Raw genomic sequence first — 19,426 nt, forward strand, 5'->3', positions numbered from 1 at the left:
CACCCCGAGGTGCCTAAGGTGTGTCTGTGATTTTGGGGAGAACAGGACGAAAAGAACAAGCAGTTAAGATGGAGGCAAAAGGAAGCAACTGTACTGGGATTGGTGAGGTCAGGGGTCCAGTCCAGAAGGTCAGGGTAAGGTATTTGTGACAGACAACACGTAAGAAAACTCAGCGTCAGGAAACAAAGTGTGTTAATAAGGATGAGGATAAGAAAAAGGGAGGAGAGAAGAAAAGTCAGAGACTTTGCAGATGAAACTTCTCTACCGTGAATATGGGCTGATCTTGGTTCACAGTATTTTATTTTTTCATTGACTGAAAAGCAGAACTATGCATCGGTGATGTCTGTGGGTTTTGTAAAAGCAATTACATGTATGCGCAGCAAATATGTGCTTTCCCTGAAGTGACTTATTGATTTTTTCCTTCCGCCTTAAGCGCTTAGCAGTAAACCGCCAAGCATTTGTCCTTCCTAGTCAGCCCCCCTCGCTCCCGCTCCCTTACTTAAGAATGAAACACAGTATCTTGAACAGCCAGCACGTGAAGAGGCTAATCATTGGCTCGCATTGCGGCCGGCAGGGCAGGCCCGCCTCTTTGGCTTGTGCTGACAAGCTGTTTATGTTTGTGCAGGGCCACCCTTTAACTCAGCCGCCCGATGGCCATAATGGGACCAACTGTCTGAACGCTGCAGGGAGCTAAATCTTCTGGTCAGAGGCACAGTGAATTTCAACCTCTGATACTCCTGAATGGACTCTATGAAACACTAGTAAGTAGTCGTCTGTGTCATTATGGCTTTTCGCATAAGGTTAAGAATAGATGTTTTAGCTAGGCAGGTAGATATTATCATTCACAGCGGCAGCTATTAAAATATTTTCCTCTGTTTGAAGTAAAAGAGCAGCTACTTTGTATGCAATGTCATGTCTACAAGGACTAAACTATTTCAAACTCAAATGAAACCTCCTGAGAGGCAAGAGGAAAGAAGTTAATAGGGACACAACCCATTTAAACTTGCCACAGTATTTTTTTTTATAGGACTTTAATTAATCTGCATCTAGTTCTCCTCTTTAGCTGCATTTCCAGTATTTGATCGTCCAGTGGTGTTTTGAAGTGTAGCAGTTTTTGCAAGGTCATAAATAGTGTTGTTCAGAAAAGTGTGAAAGGGCTAGATATGGGACATTATAAAATTAATGCTGCTTACAATGCTGATAGGTGTTGTTGTATTCTAAGATATATTCCTAGTAGTAGAAAAAGCAAACTCATAATCAGAGATTTCAGTAGTCTTTGCTGGTTGCTGTTAGGAAATGATCACAGTTCCATGGAGCAAAGACTAGGGATGGAATGAGCTTGACTTTTTGTGTCTTTAATGTGTCCTTTCTGGTGTTCAGGATTTTAAATGCTTGGTAATGTAAGGTAAAGAAAAGCATTCTTTATCTTAATAGTGCATTGCAAGTATTGATGGACATTTCAGACTTTCTCTTTCACCCTTGTCACCTGCAAAGTAAATCTTACTGTCCCTGTCAGAGCTAGAGACCAAGCAGATTCTCAGAACCAGCCTGCCCCTGAAGTTTTGGCAAGTTTGTGTCCAGATTTCATTTGGTAGCTGGAGTTCATCTCCGTTTCTTCATTTTATAAATGAAGCAAATAACGATACAATGGATTAAGTGACTTCCCCAAGACCACAGAGCAAAGTAAGTAACAGCACTCAACAGTCTAGTGCTCAGGTCACTGGACTACATTATCTCTTTTTCTTCCTTTCATTTATTTTACAAAATCCTTTTGGACAATGCTACTAATAATTTCTAGGGATGTCTGTGTGCACCTCACAGGGTTTGGATTGGCTGAGAGAAATACTTCATGTTTTGGCTGCTTATCCAAACATACAAAACTGGGTGGGAAGTCTCAAGCAGACCAGACTGCAGCAATATTTTTCATGCTTCCTTCTTTTGGCCTGGCTGGAAATGTACTGTATGGTACCATGACAGCACTTCAGTATTGCTAGGATGGCCCTTTCACCAGGGTACTTCTGCTTCAGCTCCCTTCTGAACCAGAAGTGCCAGGATCTCCAGAAAAGTCAGCTGAGGCTTTGAGTTGAAGATACCTGGAAATAAACAAGAAGACTATCACTGTAAAAAGCATATTCACAATGCCTCTTTTTAAAGTCACAGGAATGACTTTAATTCATCAGTGAAGTTTCATTCAGATCTTTGTTAGCCTTGAGTCATGTGAAAAAATGAAAGAAATTCCCAAGATGTGGATGATGCCGTGGTCTTTCCAGGTTGCCTAGCTTGCCCTCGTCTCTCCCATGCTGCTTGTGTTTTGAGGCTGTGCACAGCTTCCGCAGACAGCCCTGATTCAGTCTGGAGACCTTTGGCTCAACTCTCCTTCTGATCTATAATGCTTTTGAGGACTGCTCAGTTCAGTGAGTCTTGAATTGCAGAGGGCCAGTCAAGCAATATTATCTGTGTGAAATAGTGGCTAAGAGACATTTAGACAGGAACCTTCAAGTAAAGCTGGCCAAATTATGGGCAGCCATTTCACTTAGTACCTTTTAACTAGATTGGACTTGATGCTCAGCTTTAGGACTCAGCCTCTTCTAAAGCAATATGGTGCATGCATGGTAGTGTGTGAACTAAAGCTAATTATAGCAATAAGCTGCTTCTGTGCCAGGCAATGAACACGAGCCAGAGGTTTTCATTCACTCTAAGTAGCAGATAGATACTAAGCCTTGAATAGTAAAGATGAAAATGGAATTGTTTTTTGTCTATAGATAAGAAACCAGGACTTCAGTACTTAAGTAACAATAAGAGCAATGAGACATACACATCAGGCAGAAGTGCACATCTAGCAGTTTTTGCTCTCACACTACACAGTTAGGAATAATCAATATGCTCACCACATTGGCTCTCTCTCTACTAAAGAAAGAATCCCCTTGTGCATCATGAGCTCAGCATAACATGGCTTGCTCTGTAAGTGTATATTGTGCCTGTTTGGTTTACATCAGGATAAACAGGCAGCAGATTAAAATTGATTTGTCTTCCTTCCAGACAGATAATTTTCAAGATGTATTCATGAAGGTTGCTAAAACAGGGCACTGAATCAACATCCTTCATTGAAAAAAACACACACACCCCCAACTACTGTATACTACATATGCTATAATTTTACTTTGTGATTCTGAGGCGATGGGCAGTTTGTGAAAACAAAGTGATTTACTAATACTCATTAACTGAGCTTTCAGATAGCCTGGGAAGCAGATAAGCATATGATTCTCAATCTACAAAATAGGGAAATGAAGTCGGCAAGAGAGCTGGGAATAGAACTAAGATCTCCTTCCCAGGGCTGTGTTTTTACTGCAAGTCATTTTCTTCCTCTGGCTCTGTAGGTGTACTCTATGCTGACTGTGGGATCCCCTGCCAACATTTTCCTGTGTTTGAATCTTTAGTTTGTAAGCACATTTGCAATGTAGCTGCACTCACTCAATATTTCAGCAATTCAAATTCAGTAATTCAGCAGTTACTGGAGGGTATTAATTTGAGATTGACTGGAACCCTGACCTCTTACCACTACTTATGGCTCAGACTACATGACCTGTAAAGCTGAGTCTGATCTACTAGATTTCCCCTTCTTTGCCCTTGACATGTCAGACCAGCTCCCAGTCCAGAGACGTCTCTTGGGAAAGGACAGCTCTCTAGATTAATAAGAGGTGATTTTAATTTGCTTTAAGTTTTGAGTTACTGGAGTTGTAATTTATGACACTCTGAGTATTCAAACATTTAGTGAAAAGAAGAGGCTTTAAGAGTGCTTTTCGTCTCAGGGCTTCAGCTCATTAGCAGGTGCTGTGCTGATGAGCCCTCTATGATTGACCTTTATCAGATAAGAGATAGCTGTGGGTGAAATACCACATCTGTCCAGATCTGATCAACTGTTTGGGTCTGACCAGAAAACTGAATTAACAGGTAACACAGTTACCTGTTTGCAAACAGTTACCTCAGTTTGCAGACAACCCATCCTCAGCCTCCCTGGACAGTTTGTCCTTTCTCTTAAATCTGAACTCTCTGACTAATACCCTCCATTCACCCACACCTGTTAAAGTTTTTAAAATCTTTCATTATATTTTCTTTTTTCAGGTCCGTTTTCCAAACTAGCAGAATAATGTGTCTTAGGTCCTTTTCTGGGTAAGGGATGTTGTTGCCAGTCAAGCAGAACGTGTTGCTGGGTTCCAAAAAATGAAAACCATACTAAGCATGCAGCCTTTTTGATTAAAAAAATGCAGTAGGGGTATAGTACTCAGATCTCACTTGTACATCAAGAGCAGGGGTTCTCCTCTACTGTCTGCATTTTGTTTTGGTGGTATTACTCAGAGCAACCACTGCACTTGGGTAAAAAGTGATTGCAAGGCAGGCTATAGAGGCAAAATTCACCCCAAAGGAACAGAAGAAATTTCTTAACCAGGAATTTGTTACAAGTCCAGTTGTGTAGGATGGCTTGCCTGAGATAAAATGGAAAACACAGCTTAAGAAAGAAAGCAAAGGTGACCATTTTCTACCTTCCTTGGCTGTGGCAGAGAGTGAACTGCAGTGGCTAAAAGCCATCGGGTCTCTGCTGGCCTAAATCTGTATTTACCAGAATGTACTGGTTGCTTCAACTTCTCTCCATTCTGTCCTACATGCCTGGCCTTGCAGCTGGCCAGGAAGGCTGAAAGAAGCAGGCAACAGCAGCATACTGACACTTACCTGGCTGTGCTCCAGCCCTATGCTGAGATGTTCCCTTGACCCCTCTAGGCAACTCCTAATCTGTCTTCTTACTGGAATCACTGCCTTACAGAACTGGGCTGTCTACATTGCTGCTTTGAGTGTGTGTGAAAGGCACAGTCCTGTGAACCACCTCCTTTCAGGGTACTTACAGAAATGGTAAAAAATTAATTGCAGCCTCCAGGTGGCCCACCCAGATTCCTCTCTCTAGTTCACCTCTCCCAGGCCCAGAAAGCAAATTGTGTCCCAGTATGTGCTCAAATATGCAGGAAATATTAGAGATGCCACTGCTCCTTCATCCATAAAGGAGCTTTTAAATATTTCCATTTCCTTCCTTTTTGCCTGTGTAGCTGGGCCAAGGGTCTAAGAAAAGCAGCAGTTTAAGCTCCTAGCATAAAATATCCCTAATTGAGTGGGCAGCTTGCTGTGTTCTGTCCTGGTTGCTGCTGTCTAAAAAAATTATCATGGATGTCGTCAGGCTTTCCCTCTTATCACTGCTGGATCCCAGCACGCAGAGCTGAGAAGCATAGTACACTCTAAGCTTCAAGGCTTGCACCACAGTTTTCCTCATGAAATCAAATCATGCTGGGGCTCGCTTCCTTCCTGACCTCCTCCTTACACAGCTTCTTCAGATGTCACTTTACCTTACATTCCCTAAGGTATAGTATAATATCCTAATATACCCTAACAGTCAGATGTTATTGTCTATTACAGTAATATCCCGGCATGAAATTCTGCAGGTCTTACTCTGGCAGAACTCCTGCTAAAGGCAATAGGAGGACTGGTTACTTAAGGGCTGAAACAGGACTGTGAGAATTACAATCTTTTCTGGTATATGTGGTTTTCAGTTCTGCTTCTGATTGAGATGCTTAACTTTAGAGTGGTGTCTTTAGCCTTCTTTTCAATGAGTTTTTGATGGTGTAATAGCAAGTGGATGTTTATTTGATGTAGTTAATGTTAACTCCAGCACTGCAGTGGCTGAACTTTCAGCATCTTTCAGTTTTCAGACATAGCATTCATGAGACCCACTGCCTAAATCAGTCTCGATTCTCCTCATTTTCCCCATTGTTTTCTCCTGATATTCACTCTTCTGTGTCACTTTGAAATCTGTGCTTGATTCTCATGTACATTTTGGGACCCAGAACTATATCAAAACATTCCTTGGTTCCCTGTTTCCAAGGAAAATATCACCCTGTCCCTTTCAAATACACAGTTGGAAGTATGTGAGCCAGGACTACAGTGGCTCTGACAACAAAAAAGAGGATACAGGAATGGGAAGAGATGATCACATGTAGGAAGATGTAGGAAGAGTAGGAGCAGCATTCTTGTATGTTTTTGACTCTCTAAATTAGGGTATCCTCAGCAAAGGTTCCTTCTAGTCCCACCTGCCCCAAAGGCCTGCACAACCTTGACCCCCTCACCTATTTACTTTGGCTTTTAGTGCCTCCTAGCCCTCAGCCTCACCCAGAGCCCTCTTCTCCAGCTCATGCCAGCGCAGAGTCTTGTTTCTCACTCCTTACAGCCCGTGCCCCCAGGCCCTCCAACCTCAGCCTCTCCATCTTTTTGTCCCTGTCTCCTCCTACCCTAGAGCTATCTTTTTTCCCAGACCTCTTATATCTCATCCTTCTGAACCTCTCTGCTCCATCACTTTTAAGAAACTTGTTCTGCTTGCCTCAGCCCTTAAAAAGCTTCCCTGGAGCCATTCACTCCCTGCCATATTCTCCTCCCACTCTGAGTCCTCTCCCACTACCGTCCAGTGTTTGCAATATGAGAAACAGGGAGCTATTTATTTTTCTCCAGAGTCTCAGGTTCTTCAGTGCAAAGGTCTCAACATACCTTCTTTTTACTCTTTCTCCTTGTACTTGAAGGCTGAAAAGTAAGACGGGCTCAGGGTAAACCAGGCATATACCAGCCCTTTGTATGCTGTAAGAATGGATAGCTCCAGGCAAGGTCAGAGAAAGACCAAGTCAGGAAACATATAAGCGTGGTATATTTCTTTTTTAGAAAATGTAGCCCTTTCTGTTCCTCTTGACAAACAAACTGTCCAGTGTGCAACACATATCTTGTGAACCAACTTCAGCCCCACAGCTGCTTGTGAACTGTTTGCTGTGATTCTTCATGTGCTCATATCCTTGTGTTATTGGTCACATGGTAACACGTCTGATTCTTGGATGAACAATGTTTTCAAACAAGAAGAGAAATTTGGACACATTACTTTTGGTTCAGAACTTTTTGTGAATGCAGCTATATGAAAATGTATTGTGTCAATGTTTCCTGACTACTTGCCTTTGAAAGAAAGCTAGTTACATGAATGCAAGTTTGTGAAAAGCAGTAATACTGAGAAGTCACAACTTTTACAGGAGCCTAGGTTGGTGGTTAACTTCTGAGGGTAGCAAACTAGGCCTCAGGGCAGTACAGAGCAGAATCATGAGCCTGGCACAAACTGAGTATATGCTGGTATTTAAGGGTCATGATTGTCACAGAAGTGGGACTTCCAGCTTGAAGTGAGATTGCAGTCAAAAGCAATGTGGGGCTTATTTGCTGTGTCGTGGTATATTTTCATGAGCAGCCTGGCTGAGCAAATAGCTCACGGTCGTCTTTCTTCCCTTGCTCCCTTCCATTTTTGCTTCCCAAAGCCCCACCTGTGTCAGCTTGCAGCACTCACTGGACCCCTGTGAGCTGATTCACCTCACTCACCCAGCACAAAATTGTTCCATTTGTCATGGGTTAATTTTCAGTCAGCAGATGGACTGTATCCATTCACTAGGAGTCTGACAAGCACCTCAGACAGTGCAAGGTAAGAAATGGAAGCATGCAGTCAGGGGTGGGAAGGAAAATAGGGACCTTCGGAAACAGCCTGACATTTGTCTCTTGAAATTATTTTCTTCTAATATTTGATCTTCTCTGATGAGCACCACTGGCACAAATGTGTTTTATGCTGTTTGCTTGCTTGTTTGTAAACTTAAAGAAGACGAAGAAGTATCCAGCCATTAACTCCTGCACTGTGGACTTCAGGGTGGGGAAAAAAGGACTCATCACTCCAGCTCACTTAGTAAGCAAAAGGTCTCTGTGTCACCAAAGCTCTCCAAATCAGATAATGTGCCCCAAGCAAGCCTAGGTCTCTGAAATCACAGGTATTAGTGAGAGTTGATAGTAAAAAAGTGATTTAGTGCTATGCTTATTCTCTTTTTTTCTGGGGATAGCTGGGGCTACTGCAGGCTGTGGTAGAAATTTCAGCAGCCTTGTGGCTTCTCCATCAAGGTTATACTGTATTCATTTCTGTCTGAGCTGTGTATTTGCTTTCTGTGGAAAAGAAGTGATACATTATAATGCAAAAATACCAAAAGCACTGAAACACCCCGGTCCTCTTCTAATTGTTAGAGCAGGCTGTAGAGGAGCATCATAGCAGATTAGCTCTTCAGACTGTCATCTGAAGATTACATACCTTTCTGGAGGCCTTAGCCAAACTTGTGTCTCTGGGTGCCAAGATGGAGTACTGGTGTGAAATACACAGTACGAGAAGCCAGATTAAATAAATAGAAGATCAGTATCTGAACACAGATCCAAGATATTCCATGGAATGGCAATAAGGAAAACTTCACCAAGATATTGAAGAGAAAGAGCTTTAAAATGCTGGCAGTAAAATGATTTATAGTATCACAACTAATGCTTCCTTAAAAAATGGGTTACTGTCAGTGCCAAAATCTGCATTATTATATTTAATCAACAGAAAGTGAACTGAAACTTCACCTTGAGCTCCTCCAAGGGTAGGTTTGTCTTGGTTTATCACACTTGTGGTATTTAAGTCTGTACAAAGCCTGCCAGCTTGTTTGCATCAGAAGATTCATCTAGGACTTCAACTATGACCGACTTAAAATCTGCATAAACATATTTAAAATTGTACACCAGGTAGACTCAACTGTTACAAATGAAACATAAATACATAGTTGGGATGCATCCCTGGCTTGCTAATCTGCCATCCTGAGCTTCAATTGTTCTGGCATTTTCATGGGTTCAAATTAAATGGCAAGGTGTATCCTACACCAAACCCAAACCTTTCACTGTCACTTTCTCAGTATGTCAACTGCAGAAGAACAGGATGGAAAATAAAGTATTTTCATCTATACCTTTGCAGTTCAGCTAGTTGAAAATGATTGTCCTAGACTAAATGGGAGCAGAATCCAACCTGAGAGAGAGACGTATTTTGTCACGTACTGTGTATCACAACCTGTCCACCACTGACTGAGAGGAGCATTTTTTTTCTTGCTTTAAGGAATCTACAATGCAGCTCAAAAAGACCCCTTTCAAGAAGCTACATACGAAGTTGCATATAACCAGTATAATCAAGTTCTGAGCTTCATCCTTCTCTTAGCTGTTGTCCTATCAGGTCTTGGTGAAAAAATCAGGGTCGCTTTCTGCATACATGGAAAATAATGCAGTTGTTCAGTAACTGGCATTTAAAAACATGGTAGATGGAAGCTGCCATTTTTCTGAAAGGGAAAGTTGTTCCTAGCAGATTGTTTTTCCTATCTGATCATTCCCTGTTGCAGTCTGTCCTATATGAAGCCCTCTACAGTAAGTTTTCTTTCATTGGCAACCTGATGAATATCTTCCATCTCAGTTTCTCCAGAAAACTAACATCCTTAAAAAGATAAGACCAGGCCTGCAGAAGAAAAAGGTACCTGTGCTAGATGGGAATTGTGGTGCTTGGCGGCCCCAAAGTTCAAGGAGCCAGAGTGTGAGAAACTGGGCAGCAAATGATGCTGTGGCAATATTGAAGAAACAGTCGTGTGCAGCAGCTGGGGGGGGCGCACAAAACCAGCCTGACCAGAGGCAGGAGGAATCTATGCACTGTAGGATGCTGGTGCCCCATGTGGGTGATAGCAAGAAGGAAATGAAGAACAGGAAAGAAGAGTGCAACAGATGTAGAATAAGGATGATCCCCAAAGCCTGTAAAATGAAAGGTCATTTAAAATCAGTTACTATTTCTGAGTCCTGAATTTTAGTGAGGATTTTTTACACAGCAGTTATTTGTGAAAGCTGCCTTTGGTGTAAATGGACTGCAGAGTTCTTTTGAGAGACCAGATATATTGAAGAGAACCCAAGGGATCAGGGTAAATTATTGCCTTTGCTCCTCAGGGGAAAAAAAACGTTCAATCAGCACCAGCATCACAAAGTGAAAGTGGTTATTTTCACTTACTCTCCACTTTAACACAACATGTCAGCAAAATATTAATTCTTATTCTAAAGATAACAGTCATTCAGCTTGTCCTGTGCTGTGAGAGCACAGTTAAGAAGAGAGCCTGCATTCGGCAGCATTGTCCAGAAAGCTGCACAGGGGCTACTCTGATGTACCTCATGAAACAATTTTTGGCACCAAATCTGGAACTCTGCTCCACCAGGATCAAGTTTGTTGATTTATGAAAAAATCAGTCCTGATAAAAACAAGATGTAGTTAATTCAACCCATTTATCTAGTAGGTGGGGGAGGAATAACTCAACAAACTGTGTTTACTTTTTAATGCTCCTGCTCCAAAACCAAAAATCTTTGTTTCAGCTGATGTCTGTGCATTTCAAGTGTTTTGCTGTTTATTCCCTTGTGTGGGGGAACAGAACAGAAAAAAGGAAAAATGCAAGAATGGAAGCCAAACACATACAACTATGATAGCATTAAAGGTCCCTTCTATATTGCAGGCCGGGTGATGGCTTGGTAGTGCCTTTAAGAAAGGTAGTTCCACGAGCAGTAGGACACATGAAATCTGTTTTTATCTATATCTTGCTTGCGTGGGCTGCTCTGGTGTCTAAGAATATGATTGAGCTCATGTGTAGCCTTGCACGTTGGATCATTAAATTGGATTTCACTCATCTAGAGGGCTGCCTGTTTTCACAAAAGCTGTAGGAATATAATGCCTTTGAGATCTGTAGCCTTCTACCAGATTTGACTGAAAATACTCAATGGTTTATACAACTGTTGGAAGGCATCTTGACAACACAATTGCACAAGCTAATTTCCTTAGGAAGCCAGGCAAAAATACAGGCATAGGGAATGAGTTAATAATTTTCCCCTTTACTTCTCCTAATTAGAGATTCCTGATTTGATTTTTTTTTTTAATTCAACTGCTTTTGACAAGAAAAATCCAGTCATGTCGATCCTGGATCCAGGTACAGGATGAGTAGGCAATTAGCAAAATCATAATCTTGCAAAGATGAAAAATTGAGCAAAAGACAAGGCTCAGGATTTTTAGGCAGACTGCTTACAGTGGTGTTTTTATTTTGTTAATGATTCACTGTACTGATTCACCAGTGCTGTAGTGAAAGCTGTCTCATTTAAAGCTTCTTGCTGTTCAAATAGGATAAGATTATTCTCAATGGAAAGGCTTAGAGTTCTCCTGAAAGTCCTCTGGTAAAACCAAGAAAGACTAAATAAAACTCGATATAGAAGAGGCAGATAACAACTCTGGTTTCAAGCAAAACTTCTTTATCCACCATAAACAAGAGAAAATTTTGTTTCATAATTTTTTATTGAGGAAACAATGTTTGAAGTACTGACTCAGAAACCTTGAGCTATCTAGAAAATGTAGGTGACCCCTATAGCTTGCGGTGCCTGAGTTTTTGAGCTGAAAATAGGGAGTGAAAGTGATTTTTGAGCTTCAAGTCGTGAACTGTGTTCTTTTCAAAGTTTTGTTTGTGACCCTTTTGGTAAAATGCTCAGTCTGGTAATTAATGGCTGCTAGGAAAACCCCAGAGGCTCTTCATCAAGCAACTGTCCACTGACTTCTCTGAGAGTTGCCTTACTAGGAACCAAAAAACCCCCCAACAGCTTTTCTTCCCACCTGCAAGCATTTAGAGGATCTAAGTGGATCGGCATTCCCTTCCCTGTTTATGAAAAGCAGGCTGTTTTAAATGACTTGCAACTGTTGAATGATTTCAAGCAATGTCCTGGATGTTCTCCCCCCCCCCCCCCTTTTGGAGAGGCTGTTTGTGTTGTGGGGGCTGGAGGATTTGTTTTCTTCCGCAGGGGCACAGGCAGGCTGCCCCCTCCGAGCAGTGTGCGGTGCTGGCTGCCAGGGGGCTGCCGGGGGCGCAGTCAGTGATCTGCACGCGGGAGACCAGCCCAGCGCTGGCCATGGGGCTGGCTGTTTATTTTCAAAGCTTTTGTACCTCAGGTTACGTGTAGGGCTGGTGCCTGGGGAGTTCTGCTAAAACTGGACTGCCTGTATTCCCTGATTTACCTGTAATTTGCAGCTTATGAAAACCAGATGACTCCGTGCTCTGTAAGTTAGCATAGGATGGGAGCTTCTGACATAAGAGCAGCTTTTGCAGAAAACACTGAGTTAAGAAGATTCGGGCTCAAGCTAGATTGCTTCTTCCCTTCCCCCCTTTTGTCTATTTTTACTGCATCATTGGTATGTGTCCAAGGAAAGTCGGCCATATCACTCGGAAATACAAGGGGATAAAGTTTTGACTTTTGGATCTCTGCGGGCTGAGAGACTCCGGAGTAGATGAACTGGGAGAGAGAGAATTAAAAAGAGAGATTTCTTTAGGTGAAATTTTTGGCTGTTTGCCCTGCCATCAGCAGGGTAAAATCAGGAAGAAGCGGCAGCAGTGCTTTCCCGTTGTCTTTCGAAATAATGTAAGTTACCCGTTCACATTCGGCTCTGTCTGTCCTTGTGCTTTTTCTGCTCCCACGGATTTTCTGAGAGCAGTGGCTTTATACTTAGGGAACGCTGGCCAGGAATTCTGCTGTGTGAATGAGAGCGTGGAGCGGTTTGTGTTTATTTCTCTTCTGTAAGTCAGGGTGGTAGCAAGGGAGTCTGGGCAGTTTGACACCACCTCTGCTGTTGAAACCTTTAAGCCTTTTCAGCATTTGTGCAGAAATGTGTTTGTAGTTGGCAAAAGACAATAGCAAATGTTTTGATTGAACTATGTGTGTCAAGCTTGCTGTAAGCAAGCGTTTCAAAGGGAGATTGTGTGATGCTGCATAAACAGGACAGGATGTGACAAGGGAAAACAAACGTTTCCTGCTGTTTAATATTTAAAAGAAGTAATTGAAGCAAAGCCAAGCAATTTCCCTAGGAAACAAATGCAGTGATGTTTATTCAAAGCAAAACAACGACTCTGTAAATCAGAGAGGACAATGTCAAGGTATAATTAGGAGAGTGTTTTATTTTTTCCAGGTGTTAAGTTTTTTGAAGCTGGCAGCTAATGTTGCCATATTCAGTTCTTCTGCTGTGTATGGACTCGAGCCATTACCTGATGCTCTGGGTAGGTTGCTTAGGTTGGTTGATTTCCCCCTTTTTACGTTATTCTACTGTTTTCAAAATGCATTCTAGGCAGACTGTCAGGAAAGTGGATAGGTTTAAGTAAGAACAAGGGAACATATGAGTATTATAGATGTTAATGATAACGTACCAGATAATATACCAAGAATAAGACAATAATCACCTTGAAGTCAAATATTCAGCAGGCCAAAACACTTGCACATATGCCCATCTGTATGGGGCCAAATAAGAAAATAGTGGTGAAAATACAGTGAGTGAATAAGTATTCATTAAATAAGGATGCTGCACAGGAGAAGTTGCCTTCTCTTCCAGCATTATATTCTTTGTCTTTGAGGACAATGGATTTATTACCAGGGCAACACTTCTGTGACCAACTATTGTGATTTAATCATCAGGAGTTTTTCTTAAAGTTCCACATTGCTGCTTGTGAGAGAATTGAAAGTAAATTGACCAATGATACTAAGGAGAGCTTCTAGAGATGGGAATATTTGGAATAAGCTTGGGAATATAAACTGTAGGGCTTGAAAAGCGTATTAAAAGGTTTGATTTTTTTTTTAAAATCTTCATAAACTTGTTTATTTTAAAGCCAGTCCCATGAATTTCTGGAAGATGGACTCATGATATCTAAAGCCTGGAGCAGTTATAGAGAGAAGGTACCAGGAAGCTACTGTTAACTTGGAGCTGCAACATCTTGCTAGAAAACAACTAAGCAGAAAGAGGAGGTTAGTCTCTGTTTCCAGAGAGTTTTGGGGAGGGAGTCGTTCTACTGGGTATTGACGAAATGAAACAAGGCTTCTCTACTTTGGCCCTGGTCCCAGACTGCTTAGGATAAACCAAAGGTTTCCTCAAAGCCCTCAGCAAAGCATTTGACTAGCTTGATTTGTGAAGAAACCCCCCTTTCTCTGATCTGGCCCTGCAGCACCCACAGTTTGGCTATAGATAACACAGCTTGAGGTTTTCCTCATTGCGGGTTCATTTCAGTCCTTGAGATTCTTCCTTTTTCATGAGAAATGGCTTTAATACACCTTGACTTTTCCTGGGGAGGAGGCTAAACAGAACCTCTTTTTTCTCTGTTGCTCCAAGGAGTATCACTAACTCTGGTTCTGTCATAAAATCCACTTGATGCTCCCATCTGGTCCTCAAGCAACCTATCTTAGATTTGATTATAGGGTTTCTTTTCAGAGAAACAAGTTAAAATCACCGAAACATTTATTTTAGCCAACTGGGGAAAATCTGATTTTTCTGTGTAATTTTTTAAAGGGAGACAGCAAATGTATCATGCCAGATACAAAATAAAAATGAGAAGTATATATTTGTTTAATGCCTTCTTTTGTCTTGAATGTTGGTCTTCTTATTTACTATATACTGGCTAGATGAATTCAGTGAGATCCTGCTTTGAGGCCAGTTGTAAGACAAGCAGTATCCAGCGAAGGCCTGACTGGTACCTGAAAGAGTGCTATCTGAATTCTGCTATGTCCAGCAGTACGTACACTGTTTGGAAAATTAGATCTTACGTGGACAAAGATAGCTATGCTGCTGGAGGCTTTCCCCAGCCCATGCTAGTATTCTTGCTCTGACAATCCCATTTTTAGCTTGAAGGTCAGGTTGTTTACTGGAAAATCCCAGATAATCTGTGCTTGAAGTCATCTTGAAAATGTGCTAGGCCTGTCTTCGTCTAATAATGGCATTTCATAAATTCATAACAAAACTAGGATTTGGACAGCTTGTATAAACACAGTGAGGATCCTGATTCCTTTGAGGAAAATTGAGGAGTTAAATGAACTGAAAAGATTTGGGTGTTTGAATTTAGAGAACAAAGTGTTGTGCATTACTATACTGAAGCTGAAATTTAATCATCTGCATAAAATAATAAACATACACAGTTTTGCAGAAACATGCAATATTGTGTCTAGACACATGGACTATTTATACAAAAACAAAGGCATGGTGTATGGTAAACGTAAGCCAGTTTTGTCTCATGAAAATTAAAGGTGCCTGAGGATACAGGTGTAGCTAATTTGAACTTCTTGTATATGTACAGCAGCAAACATAACTATTTCTCAAAATAATAAATTCAGACTATAAAGACTCATCCTTAATATAATTATATTTTAGATGGGAATAACTCTTCAGATTTAAATAGTTGTTTTAAGGACAGCATTCTGCATTATAAAAAGCCATTAATTCTAAATAATCTACAAATGGGCTAAAAACTAAAGACAGTATTTTTCATCTTTTTTTGTTCTGTTTTGTGGACCCCTAAAAATTTTCCCCTGGAAATTCCCCCATCCATATTTTGCAGTGTAACTTATATGAACTTGGTTTTTTAGTCACCTTTCAGGGACCACCCTGAAGAAGTCCAATGACTGCCAGTTTGAAATCCACTATCGCAGATCCTATGTGTCCTAGTTGTTCTATGACACCTTCAGCCAAATTAGATATGCTATTTCCAGAGACTGCAAACTGTGGTTATGTTATTAATAATGTTTGTGTTTTTTTTTTTTTTTTAATAAAAGGAGGCTAGCCATGTGGAAACATGGTGACATAAGCTGTTTTTTTTTTTTTTAAAAAAAAAGACTCTGAAATGAAATCAGTATTTATTGAAAGTAATAAAGCTGGAAAGGAAATAATCATTATTTGGAGGTTTCTGTAATACTGGAGGGAAAGGAACAGGGCTTAGCATTCATATAAATTGACTTCACTTCTCTATGCCTCTATTTTTGATAGGTTATTTTTTGTTTTTAAGACACATTGCTTCTTTGGTTAGAATTGGGCCTGCCCTTGTATTTGTTATGTGACATGAATGGAGAGGAGGCAGTGCCTTGGTGTGCTTTAAGGTTTGTGTTGACATGTGCCTGTAACAGTAGGAGCTGCTTGGTTGCAAACACTTAGCAAATGTGATTTGGAAGAATTCCTGCATTGTGAGAAATTGTGCAAGCTTTCTTTCCCTCCCTCTTTACTTTTGAGCAACTGAGATAAAAGTCTACCTCCAACTGAACAGAACTTGGGTTGACCTGTTGACCTTAGGAGAGCCAAAAATGGCATTTCATATCTAGCTTTCTGAATTATTTTATTTCTATAAAGACAAGGTGTTATTTCTGTGATTTTAATAACTAAATATTTACTGATTAAATTGTAACATAGAAGTTGAAATGGTTTTGTCTACTGTTTTCTATCATAAACTCTGTAGACGTTTTCTATCACAGAATCTCATATACTGGCACTGCATGTCATTCCTTCTAATAATTGTTTTTTATTTGGCTATATTTGAATTTGCCATTACTTATTTTAAAAGGTGAATTTAACTGGAAGTTAATAATTTGTTTGGTTTGATCAGTGGAATAGCAGTTTATAACTGGAATAGCATAAAGTAAAATAAATGATGTAACTTGTCATTCTTATGTACTGTGTGTGGAGAGCCAAGGATCCAGTCATCTGGGAAGTTGACTGGCAATGAGGCAGCCTTCCCACTCGCCAGCTGGCCTTTAGGGCGATAACTCAAAAGCAAATCCCACTCAAAAGGCAGAATTGTAATAACGTAATACTACTTCCTGAGGAAGTGAACAGGTAGTGGGGTAAATAGGTAGATGTAGGCTGGCTCCAGCCAGCTTGCTATTAGTGGCAGTAGGGTTAAAAAAGGCTCAGCTAAATTAAGAGAGAGACTAATCATAGACATGTGAAAAATGTTACCAGCATGTATTCTGGCACATCTTACGTTACATGGTGATCCAGTTAACACAAGCATCAAAATTATCCTGCATAGCCAGACTGCTACAGTGGTTTGCAAACAAACTACTGCCCATCTTGTTATGACACTTCACTCTTAGTTATTAAATCTAGGCTATAATAACTTTAAGAATGTACCCTGCCACTAGGAGAAGACAAATGACTTATAAATGTACTGGAAGCACATACACCCTGAAAGTTCCCCTTAAAGAATCAGACAACTCTGCTTGCTGTGCTCAGTGCTTGTGCTCATGTGTAAAGGTATTTTTCATTCACTCTCACTTTAAAACCTTCTGAATATTTTCAGTCTTGGACATATTTTAAGAGCAACTATTTAGGTAGATGCTGATCTTCTGTTGTTATGGCAGGGTGGATACTATCTGCAAGAGAAGCAGAAAGATTGAAGTAGATGCAATTACTTTTGGTCAGTTTTTAAATGCATGAGATGAATGTTCAGCAATCTGCCTGCTTCTAATTCAGTATGGATTTATTTGTCTTAGTGTTATTAGTCTGCCTAAAGATGTGTATGATCAGTTTATTTCTGGGTGACTTTCTCATTTTTGTCATGTAAAGCTATTCATTCTCTGGTACCATAAGCTGCTACTCTTGCTTATTTTTTTTTCCTCTCCATTCTAGAAAGGTAGAATGAGAATCTCCTATTTTTCTGTTGTTTTTACTGGTGCTGAATGCTAGCTAATGGGCTTGAGGCTGTCCCTTAACTGAACTTTTGCAACTGAACAGTTTCAAAACTGTCATGTGTGGAGTGACAGCTTAAAAGATTTAGTGTAAGTTTTTAATCTTTGCAAAGATTTATACTGTGCCTGATTCCTTCTATGTCAAATTTTAATAGAACTGGGTTAACTGAGAGCTTGAAGGTGTGTGGTACCCGCCAGTGTGTTTTGTGAAGTGCTCAATAGTTTATTTAGCAAGAGCAATGGCTCTGGGCTAGATTGTTCTGAGCTATTTAGCTGTGACTAGTATGAAAATAGAAACATGAAAAGATTCTCCTGCACCTTACGCGTAACAAAAAACACTACAAAGTGGTAATGAAATTTTTAGCAAAAGCATTTGACGCAGTTACTTAGAGAATCAAAATGAAAGATTTCACTTATAAGATTTTGCTGAGCTTGAAAATGCTCTTGAAAAGATCCTAACAATTTTGTTTTTGTGTGCCTCTAAATGCATCCATCTCTATTGTGGTCCTTGGAAAGACTTAGTATGTACAGCATATTTAGCCCCTGGCATATTTGGCCCATGATCTATATTTTTAGAGAATTTTGCATGCTCTGTGGGAAACGCTACTCCCAAAAGAGCAGATGCCACTAGATTCAGTGATGTCAGATGTCTTCAAGGCCACACTGGCTCTTGAGAACAGTTATATGTTGTTAATGCTCTAAGTCAGGCTGCTTACATGTCCCTCAGGAACTAAAATGACCTCCAGGAATGAAAACTCAGGACTGGGGAACAAGCCTTTTATAGTGTACTATAAACTGCTGAAGAGGAAAAACTGCCTCAGTTTAAGTGTGTATTTGCACGACACTCTGCACTCTTTTTTTTTTGTCTTCTAGTGAGATAACACTAACCATGAAACACCCTGCTACAACTTTCGCTCTTGTAATCCCTGTCTCAGAGGAAGTGATAATGGAAAACTTGCAGGGCTTAACTCCCACATGATAAGCCTCTGCATTTTTGTTGTTGTTTTGAATGTAGTTTTAATTTGCTATTTAGAACCCAAATAATTGCACTGTACTGGGGTTGGGAAATCTAGGGCCCCAAATTCAGGTAGAGCCACAACTTAATTTAATACCACCTGAGTTTTTTTTTTTTTTTTCTGTGTGTTACTCTGAGACAATACCATGGCATGGGTTAGTGTGTGGTCTTCCAAATGTGCTTGTAAGACCTGTTGGACCCTCAGCAAAGAACAAGTTCTTCTCCCTAGAGGTCCTTAATGTAACACCTAATTCCCAGTCTGCTCTGTTATAGTCATGGGAACAACTGACCTTTCGGCATCTCAGCTCAGAAAGCACTTTATAATAAAGAGCTGAAATTAAGTGCTGCACTATGAAGAATTCATCCTGTTTATCAAATATGCAGTGGTAAACTTTTTGCCTTGCAGTTAGGCATCTGAAATAGCTGGAGCTAAATTTTCATCATGAAATATAAACATATTCTAAGATACTTCATCACTCATTAAAGATGAATAATTTTCCATTCATTCACAAATGCAGTCCTTTACTTAGTCTCCCAGTGGGCATAAGTGTGGTCCTTTATTACACAGGAAACATAAGTCAATGTTTAACAGGACTGTCTTATTTCTGAAGAACAGTGCCATATGTTTTGTGTAGGCAGAAGACCCCCTCTTCACTCATCTTCTTCACTCTAATTAATTTTTTTTCCTACTCCCTCCTACAAAAAATAGACAGAAAAAATGACTAGACTGGTGTGAGCAGAAATGTTTGTATATAATAAGGTGAATTTGCAAAAGTAAGTGAGCATTTCCGTGAATAATTTACTGTGCTTGCAAAGTCCAAAATTTTTGTTTGTCTTATCAGAAGTTGACTCATTGCACTGTACTGAAGACAAATAAGCAAAAGAATGGGAAGGCTTCTCCCCATTTTTAACTTTTGAAGAATTTTTACCTGAGCTCCTGAATGGTGGCCTTCACCCTCTGAA

The 19,426-nt window shown here is 40.4% G+C and overlaps 1 protein-coding gene across 8 annotated transcripts in view; it reads left to right on the forward strand.

Moving 5' to 3' along the window:
• The first annotated feature begins 621 nt into the window (after positions 1–621).
• The window catches only part of TRIM2 (tripartite motif containing 2), a 76,020-nt gene continuing 57,215 nt past the window's right edge, over positions 622–19,426 (forward strand). For 5 of the 8 annotated variants that reach the window (XM_026088227.1, XM_026088228.1, XM_026088223.1 and 2 more), the window contains exon 1: positions 622–761. The gene's annotated coding sequence lies outside the window, so the exon portion shown is untranslated. Of the gene's footprint in view, positions 762–13,613; positions 13,750–19,426 lie in introns of all 8 variants that reach the window. The other 3 variants (XM_026088224.1, XM_026088225.1, XM_026088226.1) reach the window with 2 other exon arrangements.

This window comes from Apteryx rowi, unplaced genomic scaffold (assembly GCF_003343035.1).
Source record: "Apteryx rowi isolate R43461 unplaced genomic scaffold, aptRow1 scaffold_76, whole genome shotgun sequence".
Taxonomy (NCBI): Eukaryota; Metazoa; Chordata; class Aves; order Apterygiformes; family Apterygidae; genus Apteryx; species Apteryx rowi.